The following is an 18,063-nucleotide window of genomic DNA, read 5'->3' as shown; positions in this document are numbered from 1 at the left end:
TTTTTGTGTTGTCAGTCGAGGCCTTTAGAATGTTATGGCTTTGTTCAGCAATGCTTCTGAGACAGGTTTCAATTTTGTTGAGTTTACTGCCAGTGTCCACCATTCTCTGATCCGTAGCATTTTCATTGAATTTTATCTCTTCCAGGGCCTTCTCCACTTGCTCAAACCTTGGGTTGAAGGCATCCCTAATCTCTTCAGCTCTGGCAACAATTTTTCCCAAATCATCAACATACTCAGCCATGGATTTACCTTCACCAATGCTGATTGTCTCCAAAATTTGAACCCTGTGACTCAGCTTCTTGTTTTCCTCCATAGCTTTCTTGTGAATTTTTATGAGCCAATCGAAGGTGTCCACAAATAGGAGGGTTTGAAGGGTTGATTTTTTCACCAGCCTTGGCCTATTCAGTATTAGGAACATCTCCACCAGTAATCTGATCAACATTTCCACGAACACTCTAGTTGAGACCATCCCCCATAATCTCCTCCTCAACTTTTTGGTCCACATCAGGATCCTTACTTTGCACTTTGTCCTCTGACTCCAACTCAGAATTGCCCTGCCTTTTCTGTTTTTTCCTTTTCTGAAAGGAAGATTTAGATTTCTTCTTCTGAGGGGACGGAGAGTCCTCCTTTTCAAGGTCCTCAGAGACCTCCGAGGAGGAGGAGGAGGAGTGAATCTGGAATACCTTCTCTTTACTTTTTTTCTTGCCCTTAGAAGAGGATGGCTTAATGCTCACCTGTTTTCTTTTCTTACCAAGATCAGCTTCAGAGTCTTCCAGACTCTCCTCAGTCTCACTTTTTGAATCACTTTCAAAATCCTCACCCATAAAAAAATCAGAGTCCGACCCTTCCTCCTCAGAATTAGAGATAGAAAGCTGTGGGTGAGCAATTTGATTATCTTTGATATGGTCATAGATTAAAACCATAAGACCTTGGTGCATGGCAGTGTCTCCCTTAGGGTTCTCTTTATGGGCTTTGATAGTATCATTCATTGAACAAATCAGGAAATAGGGTATGTTAACTTTGTCTTCATACCTGAAATGGTTGAGCAACACAAAATGGTAGCCATAAACTTTGGTGAATCTTCCATCCAAGGTTATGTAGCACATAATAGAAAACAAAGCCTCCCTCCAAGGCTTAGCAAAAGCCCTGGGAGGGTAGTAGGTCTTTCTAAGCTTATCCAAGTGCTTCTTCTCCTTAGTAGTTTCAGGGTATCGCTCGATGGCCTCCTTGCTAAGCTTTTTGTCCCTGTAGAAATTACTTCCCTCCCTCCGGAGACCCATCACTTGAGCAATGAGGTCTTCGTTAATGGAGATAGTTTGGTCTCCCATTTTCAGGGTGCCCTTCCTCCATTTTTTGCTGAAAAAATTACTGATTTTAGCATCCCTCCCATGGAGTGTTTCCATATACTTCGTTAGCCCGTCGTTCTGCAAGATACTCCAAATTTCCTCCTTTTGTTTCCATTCCTTACAATTATCAGGCTCGTAGCGACACCTATTACCTCCCATAGTTTCACAGCTCAAACGAGAAAACCGAGAGTTGCAGATAGCTACAGGAAAGAAATTTCTCGAAGTGACCCCAAAGACCCAGAAAGCGTGGGAGAAGGTGGCATTCATCTTGTCATTAATGGTACTAACACAATGATAATTAGTAATATCCCTCCAAGTCATGCTATTAATCATTATATAATCCATTTAAGATCTTTGAGGTGCAGTTATATTGATCCATGAAAATGATCGATCTAGCGTCATTGGGGAGATCCTCTTCACCCTTCGAGGTAACCATGTTGTCATGAGTGACCGCCACATTAGCTGCCCAGTTAGTTGGGCCATTTACTTCATGATAAATGTAGGAAATAAAATATTTATCGAAGGTCTTAATGAGATCCCTAGAAGCCTTTATAATATTATTGATATTTCATGAGGGCTTAGAAATTCCTTTAAGGCAGTTAATGATATTATTAGAGTCCCCCTCGATCCAAAGGTAGGGACAGTTCAACCTTTTAGCCAGGAGGATGCCTTGGAGAGTAGCCATAGCTTCTTCCATGTGGTTAGTTTAACAACCTATAGGAACAACTACCATTTCCTTACAAATGCCATTTTCATCTCTGAGAATTGCACCACATCCCACTGGTCCATGATTGCTTTTGGCAGGACCATCAAAGTTGATTTTGAGCCATCCATGAGGGGGAGAGTACCATTTAACTTCAAGTCTCTTACTTTGTTTAGAATCAATACTAACAACACTCTTCAGGTTCCAAGAATTGAGGATGTGAGCTTTCAGGCAATTGACAATATTGCAAGGTTCTCCAATGATCTTGAGGTTCTCCACAATTGCCCTTTGAATTTTATGAAAAACAACAGCCTGGGTGAGAGAAGTATCCTTGAAGATGTGGTTGTTTCTTTCTTTCCAAATCCCCCACAGGATGTGAGGGAGAGAGAGCTGCTACAAATATCTAAAAGAGGGATTGGACCAATGGTAACTCCAAGAATGGAACAAATCTTGAACAGGGTTAGTAAACACCCATTCCATACAAAAGTTCTGAAGAAAGCTTTCCCAAATTGAGATAGGGAAAGAACAGTGGATAGCCAAGTGGTCCACAGACTCTTCCTCCGTAAGACACAAAGCACACCTATTAGGGAAGGGAAAACCTCTAACCTTCAGGTTGTCTAGGGTCAAAATTTTGTTTTGGAGGATGGTCCAGTAGAAGATATTGATCTTTGGAATTAGACCCTTTATCCAAGCTTTAGACTAGAAGGGGTTCTCTGAGGGGGCTGGAGTCAGCACTCTATACATGGAAGAAACGGTAATGTTGCCTTTGGATTCAAATTTCTAAATAAGAATATCTTCTTCATTGTTCAACCAAGCAGAAGATAAGTGTTTCTTGAGATTTATGAGATCAGGGTGAATACCTTCAATGTTCTACCATCTATCACCTATCCAATACCCCTCAACCAAGGAACCAAAAAATCTTTTACAAGGGGCAGCAAAAGGGGCCCAATTAGGCATTTCCAGAAAACACTTATCAAGCAACCAGGGATCTTTCCAAAATCTGACTTTCCTACCATTACCAACTCTCCATTTCACCCCTTTGGCGATGTTGTCTTTACACTTAGAAGCATGATTCGAAATGTGAGACCCGTTGATATTGAAATAAGATTGATGAAAGAGAAAAGAGATGAAGACAGAAGAGGATACTTACTTCTCCAAATTTCACACCACTCACTGTCAGAGTGGAACAATCTCCATATATGTTTAGACAAAAGAACTTCATTGAGGGTCGTGATTCTCCTCAGAGCTAGACCACCCTTGCTTTTCGATCTACAAATCTTGTCCCAAGCCACTAAAGCCATTCTTTTCTTTTCCTCAACCCTAGACCAAAGAAATTTTTTTTGAATTTTTTCAATAGCATCAGCAAACTTAATTGGGATTCTGAAGAGACTGGGGGCGTAAATAGGAATGCTTTGAAGGGATGTTTTAAGAAGTTGCAGCTTGCCAGCCTAACTTAAGAGAGCACCTTTCCAACTAGTAAGCTTTCTTTGAAATTTATTTACCAAAGAACTCCAAAAGGAATCAGGGGGAGCAATGCTCAGGGGGAGGCCAAGGTAGGTAGCAGGGAGATCAGCAGTCTGACATTCCAGAATTCTACAAATTCTATGTTGTCTTCTCTCGGGAGTGTTAATGAAAAACACTTCACTTTTAACCCATTTGATAAGCTAGCCAGAAGCAGACGCAAACTTGCATAGGGTGTTCTTCAAGATTCTGGCTTCCGAAATGCTTGAATCCCCCATAATTATGGTGTCATCCAAAAATTGTTGGTGGGAGCATGTATGATCTGCAGAAGAGAGTTGGAGACCTTTAAAAATACCTCTAGTCACCATGCTTTCCATGAACCTACCAAAACATTCAGCCATAATGATGAAGAGAATAGGGGAGATGGGATCCCCTTGCCTCAAGCCTCTGGAGGCTTTAAAGAAGGAGGAGGGAGATCTGTTAACAAGAACAACAAAGGAGGCAGAGGAGATAAGTTGCTTGAAGAGGTCCACACATCTGTTAGAGAAGCCAAAAGCCAAGAGAACCTTCATGAGGAAAGAACAATCGACCCGGTCATAAGCCTTAGAGAGATCAAGTTTAAGAATAAAACCCTTCTTCTTGGCCATAACAAGGGAATGGATATTCTCATGGATAGTTATGATGGAATCAAGAATTTTCCTTCCTGGCACAAAACCATTTTCTGATGACTGATCAAAGAGGGAAGGACATTCAAGAGTCTGGAGGTTAGGACCTTGGAAATTATCTTATAAAAAGAGTTGCATAAACTGATTGGCCTGAACTTGTCCATGGAGTCAACTCCTTGAATTTTGGGGATCAAAGCAATGAAGGTGCCATTAATTTCTTTCAGAAGTTTTCTTGCCCCCAAAAATGCTTTAACCCCATTGGAGACATCTTTCCCAACTATATCTTAGAACTCTTGGAAGAAGAACATAGGGAAGCCATCAGGTCTAGGGGCTTTGTTGCCTTCAAATGAAAAGACATCATTTATGATCTCCAAGTCCGAAGGGATGGAAGTCAAGAAAGCATTCTTCTACTCATCAATAAGGCAAGGAATGTTTTTAAGGAAGGAATTTTGAACATCATCATCCAAGCTTTGATCCCTACAAAGAATATCTAAGAAGAAACTTTTGGCCTCATTTCTTATCTCCTCCTCCTTGACCAGCTCCACATTGTCCACCATCAGTTTCTTGATTCTATTAGCTGCTTTGTGTTTGATAGTCGACATATGGAAGAATCTGGTATTCTTATCCCCTTCCTTCAGCCAAATACATCTAGATCTTTGCTTCCAAAAAGCTTCTTCTTTAGCAATGATATCATAGTATCTTTTGAGGATCTCATTTTTTTCTACAATGGTCACAGTAGAGAATCCATCCTTCTGGATTTGGACCTGAATTTTGTTGAGGTCTTCCTGAATTTTTCCTTTGGCCTCAAAAATATTCCCAAAGCTATATTTATTCGAGGTCCTTATGTTGTCTTTTATGCTTTTAAGTTTCTTCACAACTCTATACATGGTAGTACCCTCAACTTGAATGTTCCACCATTCCTGAATTTTATGAGTAAGATCCAGATGTAAAGTCCACATTTTTCAAACCTAAAGGGAAAATGCCTTCTCCTATTAATAGGGTCAGCAATAAGAGTTATGGGATAGTGATCAGACCCAACATGAATGTGAGCAGACAGAGAGTAGAAGTAGTGCCTGAACCAATCATCAGAAATAAGAGCCCTATCAAGGCGAACTTGAATAAGGTCTTTTCCAACCCTCCTATTAGTCCAAGTGTAATCGAAACCCTACATCTCCACATCATTAAGAGCCAGAGTGTTTATAAAATCCATGAGGGCCATTCTACTATCCAACTGAAAGGGCATCCACCAAATTTTTCCTCCTCTCTCAACAGGGTATTGAAGTCTCCCATGACCAACCAACTGAGGTTCTTGAAGTTGTCCCTTATTTCCATAAGTTTTTTCCAAAAAATGCTTTTGTCTTTCAAGGTATTAGGAGCATAAATGTTTGTGAGGACCCAAGAGGTATCATCTTTTAAATGCTCAAATTTAATGCAAGAAAAATTTCTCTCTTGAATAAGAACTTGACCTCTAACACTATTGAGATTCCATATTGTTGTGATGCCTCCAGAGGCACCTTCCAAGCTACCACCACAGATGCTACCAGATTTAAAGAAATTCAAAGCTTCAACCTTTTCTCTACTCATCTTAGTTTCTTGAATAAGAAAAATATCAGGTTTACTATCCCTAATCATATTCCTAATAATATCATGCTTGTGGGGATTATTAAGTCCCCTAATGTTCCAAGAAACAATCTGCATAATTACTTACCAATTCCTAGCTCCTTCAGAGTCCTCTGAATCTCATCTGCTATGTTCTTGATGGCCTCCTTATCTCTAACTTTGTGGTTTGAAGGTCATCCTAGGGATGAGGAGACATACCCTACATCAACTTGAGCAATTCTACTAGACTTCCTTCTTTGGGTAGCAGAGGGAGTGGAACCTTTCTTGTTCCTGTGTTTTGGAATTTTCCACTCGGCTTCTCTCTAAAAAACCACTTCAGGATTGCTAAGGATTATAGAAATTTCCTCTTCATTACCCCATATAGGTTATCTAGATTCATGTGAAGAGCTATTGATTGTTTTAGAGGCTTGATCTGAATTAGAAAGGTTCATACCCAAGATAGCACATTTTTGGGCCTCTTGAAAATCAGAACTGTTTGTGAGAGGGGAAGAGTTAGCCTTTTCTTCTTGTGATCCAGTGATCTCCCCTTCCTCAGATTGTTCCACTTCCTTAATATCCATATCCTTCTGATCCTCTTCATTGGAAGCTTCCTTACTAGCCAAGGTGTCAACAATCACCATCTGGGTATTTTCTTTAGAGGATTCATTCTGATCTATTATTTCCTCTCTTTGGATTTGCCCTCCCAGAAAGTTATCTGCTTCCATTCATTCCTTCCTCAAAGCTTCCTGGGAAGAAAGATGTTTAGAAACAGAGGCTGAGGAAACCACATCCTTATTCTCCCCCAAGGGTCCAAAACAGTTGATCTCAGCTGGGTCAGTTTCCTTATTTTCTGTACTTTTGACTTGCCAGACCTTTTTCTCTGGAGCCTTTCTACTTTCTACTATAGTTTTGGCTAGCTTATTATCCCCTTTGGGCTTAAGAGGGAAATGTTTAGCCCAACAACCTGCTTTTTTATAGTGGAAGCAAGCAAAGGGGATGGATTTGTATTCAATCTATTATTTCCAAGTACCTACTTAGACACAATATCTATCTGCTCGGGCGTATTCGCGTCGTGGGCGATCCCTACACAGAATCTAGCATGAGTGAGCCTCCTCCTTGAGGCTGTTACTAGATCAATTGAAAGGAGCTCCCCAAAAGAGCTTGCTATACCTGAGAAAATACTTTCTACCCAGTATTCAAGAGGCAGACCTGGGAGCTTAACCCAAATTGGGACTTGCACCAGAAGAGATTCACTCATATTTAGATTCAGGTACCATTTCTGGAGGACCAAAGTTGTCTTCCAACCAACCAAGGGCTACCATAGAGGATCCTTATTTTGTCTTCTTCACAAGAAAAGGAAAAGGTGGGAAGGCCTTTGGGCAGAGCCAATATTTCAACATTTCCTTTCAAGGCCCATTTCTGTTTAACATAGGCCCTAACAACCTCAATGTTTGGGCGTGGTCCCATAAATTTACCCACCAGAGAATTCAACATGCTACTTATGTGATGATCCAAAACTGAGTCAAGGATAGAGATAGTGAACTTACCACCATTTGGGTCCGATATATCTTTGATAGGAGGTAAAGAAGATTTCCCAGATGTTCTAGTTCCAAAGAGGGTTGACCACTTTCTAGTTTCTTTTTCATTCTCCAAAATCGCTTCACGTGGGCTAGACCCCCCAACCGCGTTTCCAGGACCCACATTATTCTCTGGCAGAGTACCGTCAACTTGCACAATATCCAAAGGCTTGTCCTTCTCCCCCATCTGGCTAGCTCCATCGATCTGGCCGCTTCCTCCATTGGAACTAGAGTTCCCGCCTTGCAGAGAATTCAAAATTTGAATTCTACCATTGCCGCCTTCTCCTCCTCCACACGAGCTCTCCATGTCGATAAATAGAAAATTTTGTTAGATTAGCTTAATTTACAGTTTGCATGCTAGAATTTTCTTTTGATGATTTTTTAATTTTTTTTTGGCAGCTAATTTTGGGCTTTTAATGTTTGCAGGTTCGCTTGGCAAAGAATTCAATCATTAAACATACACTTGCCAAAGATTATAAACTTGAACTACTGATATCTTTGTTTTGTAGGTTGCCTCGTGAGATACAAACAAACATTTTGCCTTCTTAATCTTTTTAGGAACACTTCAATTTCTATAAGGGAAAGAATTTTGTTTTATGCGTTTTTGGGAAAAATCTAGAGTAGGAGAGTATGCTCTTGTCCATTCAGACAATAAAAAATCCAGACCTTGAGATTTTTTTTCTATTAGAGTTTGAGATCTGTTGATACCTTTAGAGGGCCTACCTCCAGAGAAGTCCCTAAGGCTTGGTGAGAGGGAATGAGCCAAGTGAGTCCATCCAAAGCCAGTAATCCAACTCACTATAATAAAACACTTCTGGGGTGAAAGTCCCAGTAGACAGAATAATCGGTGGCACTACTTCATTTATGAGGAGTGTCTCATGTTGAGCATCTTGTAGGGCCTCGCGGTATAAATCACGCTTGCATGACTACATGGTTTCAACATCGTATTAGGTTTTATAATATAAATCGTGCTTGCACGACAATCAAGCGGTCCTTCCAAACGAAACCCTTACTACAAACTTTAGGTTAGAAGCTATCTGACTCACCTCCGAAAGGAGGATAATCTTTGTGCAAGGGGATAGTTGGTTTTCCCCCCAAGATTACTCGCCATATCGTGCCCCCATTAGCGTTTGGAGTCGGCTAATATGGCATTAAGAATTCATTGCGTGGGACTCAACGACCGTATTCTGATTAGCTATTGGGTGTGTACCTAGGTTGTGGGCAAAGGTTTTCCTTCTCAGCCAACTTTCATAGGGTTAGCGTGTTGTGCTTGTTATCGTTTTACACCTACTGCTTGTTGTGCTTTTCATCCCTCAAAATAATTGAAATAAAACCTCAAGATAATCAGAAACATCAAACTGAAACTGAAAGACAAACTAAAAACCAAGTCAGTGATCAAAACTCTATCAAAACTCATCATGGGTCAATCCTAGGTCGTACGAGCCAACAACAAGTCAGAGCAACAACTTGTATGAATCTATGTTTTCATCGTCTGACCCTGAAAGTTACTCATTCTGGTCTCATACTCTGTCGTATGAAAATTTGTCCTTAAGTCCTGAAAGTAGTTAGTATCCTAGAGCAGACCTTTGTTGTCCTCATTGTCCAACATCCTCTTGTCTGCCATAGTTAGTATCTGATTCTGATCAAGCGTCAATATCTCGTATGTCCAATCCTCAAGTTTTGAGAAGAAGAAGCCTCAATCCAAAGGCTAAACTGAAAAAGAAACGTCCTAGTCCTAGGCAAATCTATAAGAGGAAAGAAAATTATGCATCAACCATCAGCTCTTCTTGTCACATAGGGTGTTCTTGAGACATATGCAGTTATACCTTCAAGGGAAATCTAACGAATTTGATGAAGAACCCCTGAGAAGTAGGGCTTTCGCTCATAAATTTGCATTCACCTATCGCTTAAACAAGGGAGGCAAGATCAATCCCTCTCTATTTCTAGAAGTTTGCATCACTTACAATGAGGCTCAACCTGAACCTCCAACCCCTGAGAGAGAGAAAGAAGTCGATTCACCCTTCGTATGACAATAATTCTACTGAGATAACTACCTTATCCACTTTTGTGTCCAAACTCTATTTGTCTAATCTTAGTCTCAGTTAAGCTCATTGATCTTCATTCTTCAACAATGAACATATAATTAAACTGAGAAAACTTGGATCTCGAGCAAAATGCTTCTTGCTAATGTACCCTTATGGTAGTGTTGTGTGATTTGTCGGTCACATCCTAGCTAGTTCATCAATCAATCATTAAATCTAACCTCGATCTTCTTTATCATATTAGGTCACATCTTAAACGAGATAGATCTTTCTCAAAACCAGATTTTGACCTCATCTCTTTATCTGAACATCACGTTGAACAAACTAGCTCCAATTCGATCTTGACTTCTGCATCACCTCCTATATCGGTAACATCAAGTTGCACATGTATGTTGGAACCAGGTCTCACACAACGTCTTACATCAATAATTTGTTTGAAGATTCTCCAGTCTTTGACGAACCACTACACAACACAATGTCGTCCTTCAACAGAGATACAACTGACTATTGATTCGACATAGACTATGATAACATAAGCAACCACGAAAATGACAATGGTAGTTCATCTAATGATTCTGAGATCAAGGAAATGGATGTCGCTAATTGCATGAATGACAGAGGCTTCAGGAGAATGATGAAGGTTATTCTAGAAAGAGAAAAAGAAGAGCACTTCCTAGAGCTGGCAAGACAAGGAGTGAAACTTCCTCCTATTTTTAATGTAGAGAGTATCGTTATGAAAGAAGAGGAAACACCAATAACACTAATGGCTAAACAAATACAAGCCCTGCACCGTGAAATTCAAGAAATGAAAAACAAGGACAAGTTTTCCTCACCATACTCTTTGGATTCGATTTGCCCCTTCCCTTTCGACAAAAATCTCCGCATGCCTCCATTTCCATCTAGGACCGAAATACCAAAATTTGACAAATACAATGGAAAATCAGATCCCCAAGACCACGTTAGAGAATTTTGTGCCCTATTCATGGAATTCATGCATGAACAAACTTACCTCATGCACCTTTTTCCGAGGAGTCTAGGAGGACAAGCCATGAAATAGTTCTCAAAGTTGCCAATTGGAATAAAAATGTTTGAGTAGTTGGTTAAACAATTTTTACAACAATATGTTTACAACATTCGCAACCCAGTCACCATGCTCGACATATGCAACATGAAATAGAAAACAAGAGAACCATTCCTTACATTCATTTAGCAATGGAGGAAAATTTTCTCTAGATATCCAAGACTGATCCCAGAATCAGAGAAAAATGGAGATTTTCATCAGCACTTTAATACCTGAGTTTAATTACACCATCTCAATGCAAACACACCCTTCTTTTGACAAGATGGTAGAAGGCATTATGAAAATAGAAGATGTGTTGATCAAGAAAGGGGAGATTTCACTCTATAAGGAAACATCACATGGATCTAGCTCCAAGAATAAATATTGGAAGTACGACAAAGACAACAACAAAAATGTCATCAATGATGGAGTAGTAGATAATATCAAACCAAAGAAAAAACAAGAAACATTCAACTTGATGACTGGAACACAAGTGCTTAAAGCTACTGAGAATGCAACAGAACACACCTCGAGCAAATGGAGCAACTTTATAAAAAACAAACCTTGGGCTCCAAAACCAAAATGTGAGTTCACTCCTTTAGGAGAGCCAAACAAACCAACATTAAAAACATTATTGGCCAGCAATTTACTCACTTTACTAGACAAATCAAAACCATACGACCTAGAGGTCAAACCAAAATGGTGGAGAGAAAACAAATATTGTGAATACCATAGGAACAAAGGACATGCTACCAACTACTGTATGAAGTTAAAACATGAGATCCAAGATTTAATTGATGGTGGTAAAACAGTTATTGGCAATCATGCAATGAACTCAGATCACAAAGCGTTCAAAGACCCCTTTCCCACCAATGAGCAAGGAGATTCCTCGAAATCTAAGGAAGGAGCTAAAATCAACTACACTTATTTTAATAACAACAATTTCATTCATATGATTGAACCAACTGGATCAGAATGATGTAATGTGATCATAATCAAAGACAATCATGACAAATAAAAATTTGCCAATGTCCTAACCTGAGCTCAAGGTAAAGTGACCTTGAAAGGAGTTGCCTCTTCTTCTACTGATCAACTTGCGTCATCAAACATACAAAAATATTTAAAGCAACCAGATACCAACATGACCAAACCCTCTTCATCACGACATCCGATCTCATCAAATTCCTCTGGATATAGCATCTTAGAGAAACTTCAATGAACAACTGCTCATATATCCATATTAGAACTGCTGAAAATCTCTCCTGCACATAGGGAGATTCTAGAAAAAGCATTTCTCGATACCAATGTTCCAAAATACCTGGACCTAAACCGATTTCAATCCATGGTGGGTCACTTAACTTCACCTCATTACCTATCTTTCTCTGAGGAAGATGATAACTCACCAAGTCATCTGCATAATCAACCCCTCCACATTGAAGTAATGATTCACAAACACCGCATGAAATGTGTCCTGATAGATGGAGGCGTTGGCTTAAATATTTGTACCTTTGATTTACTCATGCAACTGGGTTTCTCAGAAAATGTCATTGATCCGAGGAAGAAAATCATAATAAAAGCTTACGATGAAAAGGAAAGAACTTGAAAAGGCTCAATGCTCTTACCGATCAGAGTGGGACTTGTTGAGAGAGATGTTCTTTATCAGGTGCTGGATATTTCGCTATCCTACAACATACTGCTAGGAAGACCCTCGATACATGATATGCAAGCAGTACCTTCCACATACCATCAATGTTTGAAGTTCCCCTACAATGGAGTGGAAGTGAGTGTCCCTGCTGATCCTAGCTATACTTGTAACACATTAAGGAAATAAACTGATAATATGGTGCCAAATAATAGAGAAACCTCAGAGATTCTCCTGAAAGAAATGGAACAAAAACTTAAAATCATTGGAGATGGCATGGGAGGATATCAAATAGAACTTGTTTGTACACTAACGACTCTTCCTCCCTCACCTAAAGAAACAGGTAGACCATTAGAATCAATGAAACCACAAACTGCACGAGCAAATATCATCTACAATGGGGCATTCATACAGTCCTCAACATCACTGGTGGATGAAATGGAAGAAGCAGTTGTTCTAGATTGGCTCTACAAAGAAGATAATGAAAATTCAAAAGCCCAATCTTATGAAGCTTCTTCTGAATTTTATGGACGAGGTTATAACATACTCCTCTGCATGGGATACTCAGGAGTAGGTCCTCTTGGCAGGCGACAACAAGGGATCACTGAACCTATTCACCTGAAGACAGAGGCAACAAATGATAAAACTGGACTAGGGTATCAAGCAGAAAGACCAGTGGTTCCAACAAGACAAGTTTGGAGGTCTCGTCAAACTGTAGAACAACAGGATCAAGAGCACTCCAATAGACTACAGACCCAGGAGGAATATAAGACAACCCAAGAAGAGCTTGAAATTAAAGGAGAAGAAGATGCTCACCAACAAGTTCACAATACACCTGCAATGACAACACTAGAAGAGGTTCCAATCAGTGAACAAGTATGAAGGGTCAAGGAGATGTTTGCACCATATGAGGTTCCAGTCTCATTAAGAGAAATGGTCCTAGAAGGAACTTCAGAAAGCCCAAGTGACTATAACTGGTATCCAGATCCATCGTCAGAACCATCTAATGAAGAATATGTTGAAGAATAATATGATTCTGACACATAACAAGAAGAAGTGGTTGTCAGAAGAGAAGAAACAACTCCTAATCAACTTCCCAGAGTACAAATGATGAGAGGACCAACAGTTGAAGTCCCAAAGGAAATGAGAGAATAGGTGAAGAGAGTTAGAGAGATGTTTGCATCTCTGAATATTCCTGTCACATATACTAGATTGATGCCAGAGACTGACTCAATAATAGATTCAAATGAGTATGAATGGGGACCTCAGCCATTATCAGATGCTTCTACATAATTGAATTCTGAAGAGTTCACTGAGCCTATGGATGAAGTAGAAGCAACAACACATAGAAGACTACAATGGGAATTAGAAGAGGTCAGGTTACAAAGACAAGAGGCCTATGAGTGTGAATTGAGACAAGGTCCAGCACAAGAAAATCTCTCACAAAATATATCTTCCCATGGATCCAAACAAGTCAGATATGGAAACACATCTAAGGAGTTAGAGGCCAGCCATCCAGGACCTGTCGTGAGTCCCGAGGAACTTGAATGGACACGCAGACAAAAACCCTCCGAGCAAGTATGTCAGCTACAAGACATTGGAGAACTAGATCCAAAAGGAACCTATAGCAATAAAGATGTTTACATTGATGTTATCCATGCCTATACAAATCAAATTTCTGATGCTAAATCAACTGATGAAGACTCAGATGCTTCTTCATATGACTCTAAAACAAACTATGTCTATGTGTTGAATATTGAGCCATTGTCTGACGAAGTTGGTATGCCTCAACTTGTAGTCCAATCTTAGGTGGTAGACATGTCTGGTGGTAGGTCGTTCGGATTGGGTCTTCAAAATACTGATGTGGATTTTGATAACCTTGTTACTACTCTTCCTAGGCTAAATGCTCTAAATCAATGCAATCTTCTAGACTTCAACTTAGCAGTCGGAAGCAATGATGACATTACCATTAACTTCCTTGAACTCATCGGATCTCTAATGCTTGTCTATCTTGAATTGATTGACCTTACGCTCCAAAGCCAACCCATGAACCTACCAGTCTTCTCTGACGATCATACCCTAGCCTGTTATCTGAATGTAGTTGAACTAATGGGCTCTTTCATCAGTAACCATAGCAAGAACATGACTGAAACAGACATCAAGTATCTTAGTCGCAAAAGTAAAAGGAAAAATAAAAGATCTGATGGTGAAAAACCACATTGTGGCGGTGTCAGAACAAAGAAAGTAAAAATAAAGGACGTACCTAAGGGTGAAAATCTCTCTGAGGCACCTAAGAGTGAGATACTTGATATGTTGCCAAGTCACTTCTAAGAAAGGTCTTCAGTATTGATTGAACCAACTCAACTAGTGAATATTGGAAGTCAAGAGACACCACATATCATCCACTTAGCTCAATCATTGTTAGCAGAAGAGTTAAAAGATTTTAGCAACCTCTTTTCAGAGAAGAAGATCAACTTTGCATGAACATACTCCGATATGCCAGGCCTAGATCCGAATATCATCATGCATCATCTCTTTATTGCACCAGGAGTTAAACCAGTCAAGCAAAAACTCTGTAAGATGCATCCTCATGTGGCATTGCTAGTCAAGGCTGAACTCAAAAAGCTGCTCAAAGAAGGATTCATCATAGTTATAGACTATGCAAAATGGATATCAAACATAGTACCTATATCAAAGGCAGACAAATCTATTAGGGTTTGTACAGAATTCAGGGATCTTAACAAAGCATGTCTGAAAGACGATTTTCTATTGCCCAACATTGATATGATAGTGGACATGACTGTTGTATATGAGATGTACTCATTAATGGATGGATTCTCTAGTTATAATCAGATCAAGATAGCTCCTGAGGATCAAGAAAAGACAACCTTCACATGTGCATGTGGAACCTTTTGCTGGAACATCATGCCATTTGGACTAAATAATGTAGGAGCAACTTACCAAAGAGCAGTAACCACTATCTTCCACGATATGATGCACAAAAACATGGAAGATTATGTTGATGACACCCTAGTCAAGGCCATAAAGAGATCCACACATATCCAAGAACTGGGCCTCATACTATATAGAATGGAAAGATTCAAGCTCCGACTAAATCCTAAAAAGTGTGCAGTCGGAGTGACATCAGGGAAATTGCTTGGTTACATTATTTCAAAGAAAGGAATTGAGTTTGATAATGAGAAGGTCCAAGCCATAATGGAAATGCCTCTGCCTAGGAACATCAGTCAAATGAGGACACTACGAGGATGTCTACAATCAATTAGACGCTTTACATCTCAGCTAGCAAACAAAGCTCAACCTTTCACAAAATCATTAAGGAAAGGAGTAACATACAACTGGGATGAGGAATGTGAGCAACATCTTCAACAAATCAAAGAATATCTTTCCAATCCGCCTATTCTAATGTCGCCTATTCAAGGAAAACCATTAATTATGTACATTTCAACTACTGAGACATCGTTGGGGGCACTCCTTTCTCAGCAAGATGAAAACAATAAGGAAAGAGCTATATACTACATCATTCGAGCATTGGTATTATACGAGAACAAATATTCAATACTTGAGAAAGCTTGCTTAGCAGTGGTATTTGCATCACAAAAGCTAAGACGCTACATATTAGCTCACTCCATCAAGTTAGTAGGTAAGATTGATCCACTAAAATATCTTCTCAGTAAAGCTATCCTCACCGGTAGACTGGCTAAATGGGTCATGTTGTTGACAGATTTTGATATTGAATATGTGGAAAGGAAAGCTATAAAAGGGCAGACCATAGCGGATCAACTTGCAGATGCTCCTCTAGAAGATGATCAATTCTTGAACATCAAATTTTCAGACGAATCAATTTTGCATCTCACTCAGAGATCCTGGAAGATGTTCTTTGATGGATCTTTCACCCATCAAGGGTCAGGAGCTGGAATTCTTTTCATTACTCCTCAAAAATACTCCATACCAAAGGTGTACAAGTTAATCTCTCCTTGTACAAATAACATTGTTGAATATGAAGCCTTGGTAAACGGGATTAAGCTGGCACTTGAATGGAATGTCTAAGAAATGCATATATATGGTGACTCTCAGTTGGTGATCAATCAAATCAACGACCTATATTAGACCAAAGATGAAAAGATGATTCCTTATAAAAGAATGGTGGATGAATTCAAGAAATACTTTGTGTTCATCTCATTTGAGCAAATTCCAAGGTCAGCAAATAGAGCAGTAGATGCTATAGCAACATTGACATCCATTCCACAGCTATAAGAGCTAGAGTTCCGCTATGAATTTCTGGTGGAAGAGCTTTTCTACCCTGCATATGACTCCCCTGACTCCCAAATGGTTTGCGCCATTATTGGACAAGATTCATCCTGATACAACCATATCTATTCCTATCTCCAAGATCAAGCTATCCTAGAAAATTTCACCCATAATGAAAAACGTAACCTAATCCGTAATGCCTCCCATTATGTCATCATTGCTAACGATCTGTATAGGTGAGGGTTAGATGGTGCCTTTCTTAGGTGTTTAGAATCAGAAGAGTCTCAACAAGCACTTTCCTAAGTCCATGATGGTATTTATGGATCTCATTCGAATGGCTTAACATTAGCACGTAATTACCAAGGGCTGGCTACTACTGGCCTGATATGGAAAATGATGCTTTGAAATATGCTAATAAGTGTAAAAAATGGCAGTTACATGGTAATCTCATACATGCCCCGACAAGGGAACTCTTTCCCTTTCTAACACATTGGCCGTTTCAACAATGGGCTTTTGATTTGGTTGGTTAGAGATATCCAGCTTCTTCAAATGGAGATAAATTCATCATTATTGCTACTGAGTACTTCACAAAGTGGGTCAAAGCGGTTCCGCTCAGCAAAGCAACCGGGAGACAAGTAGCCATGTTCATTTTGAATCATATAATCTGCCAATATGGGATTGCCTCTTCAATCATCACTGATAATGTGGGGTAGTTCAAAAATAAGGACATAATTGAGCTATGTGACAAATTCAAGATCAAACAACACTGGCCCTCTGTATATTACCCTCAAGGTAATGGACAGGCTGAAGCATCCAATAAAACACTGCTAAGAATCTTGCATCGTATAGTGAACAAATTTGGAAATGATTGGCATCTGCAGATCAATCCTACACAATGGGCTCATCGAACAAGCATCAAAACTCCTACTGGTGCTACTCCTTTTGCTTTAGTATATGGGGCTGAAGCAGTCATTCCTATAGAAGTGGAAATCCCATCTCTGAGAGTTTCCTTGCAGAATCTAATCACCGATGAAGACCATAGAGTATCTAGGTTGCAAGAACTCGAGTTGCTTGATGAACGTCGACAAGTGGCGTTCAATCACTTAAGAGCTTATCAACAAAGAATGTCTAGAGGATATAACAAAAAGGTTCAACATAGAGAATTTCAGGTTGGTGACTTTGTGCTAAGAGAAAATCCAAAGAATCAACAAGACTAGGAACAAAAAGGAAGTTTGAACCCAACTGGCTGGGTCCCTACATTGTTATGACTAACTTTGGCTCAGGTGCCTATCAGCTCTCTACATCAGAAGGAGAACAACTCCGAGAGCCCACCAACACCATCCGTCTAAAGAAATTCTACACCTAAAGCATTCTTAAGCTCTGGCTACTCTGTACAGATAAAAGTCCTGAAAAAGAAAAGATCAAAAAAATGATAAAAAAAGTCCCGAATTTAAAAAAAACTCTGCCAAGAAGGTGAAAACCTGGTAAACAGACGCCTCTTGTACTCACAAGCACTCTATCTATCAATGTAACTTTGGCATTCCCTGCTGTCCTGCTTTGCTTTTTCTTGTGCATAATATTTAATCACTTTCTTGACCCCCCTTGGTTCTCCTTAGAACCCTCATGGCTTGCAATCGATCAACATTATAGTTGGGCACTTCAATCTTAAAGCCTTTAGCAGCTCAATCAAGCCATCCTT

This window comes from Cryptomeria japonica, chromosome 1 (assembly GCF_030272615.1).
Source record: "Cryptomeria japonica chromosome 1, Sugi_1.0, whole genome shotgun sequence".
In the NCBI taxonomy this organism is placed as follows: domain Eukaryota; kingdom Viridiplantae; phylum Streptophyta; class Pinopsida; order Cupressales; family Cupressaceae; genus Cryptomeria; species Cryptomeria japonica.
The sequence above is the reverse complement of the archived record's forward strand: the minus strand, read 5'-3'. Positions refer to the sequence as shown.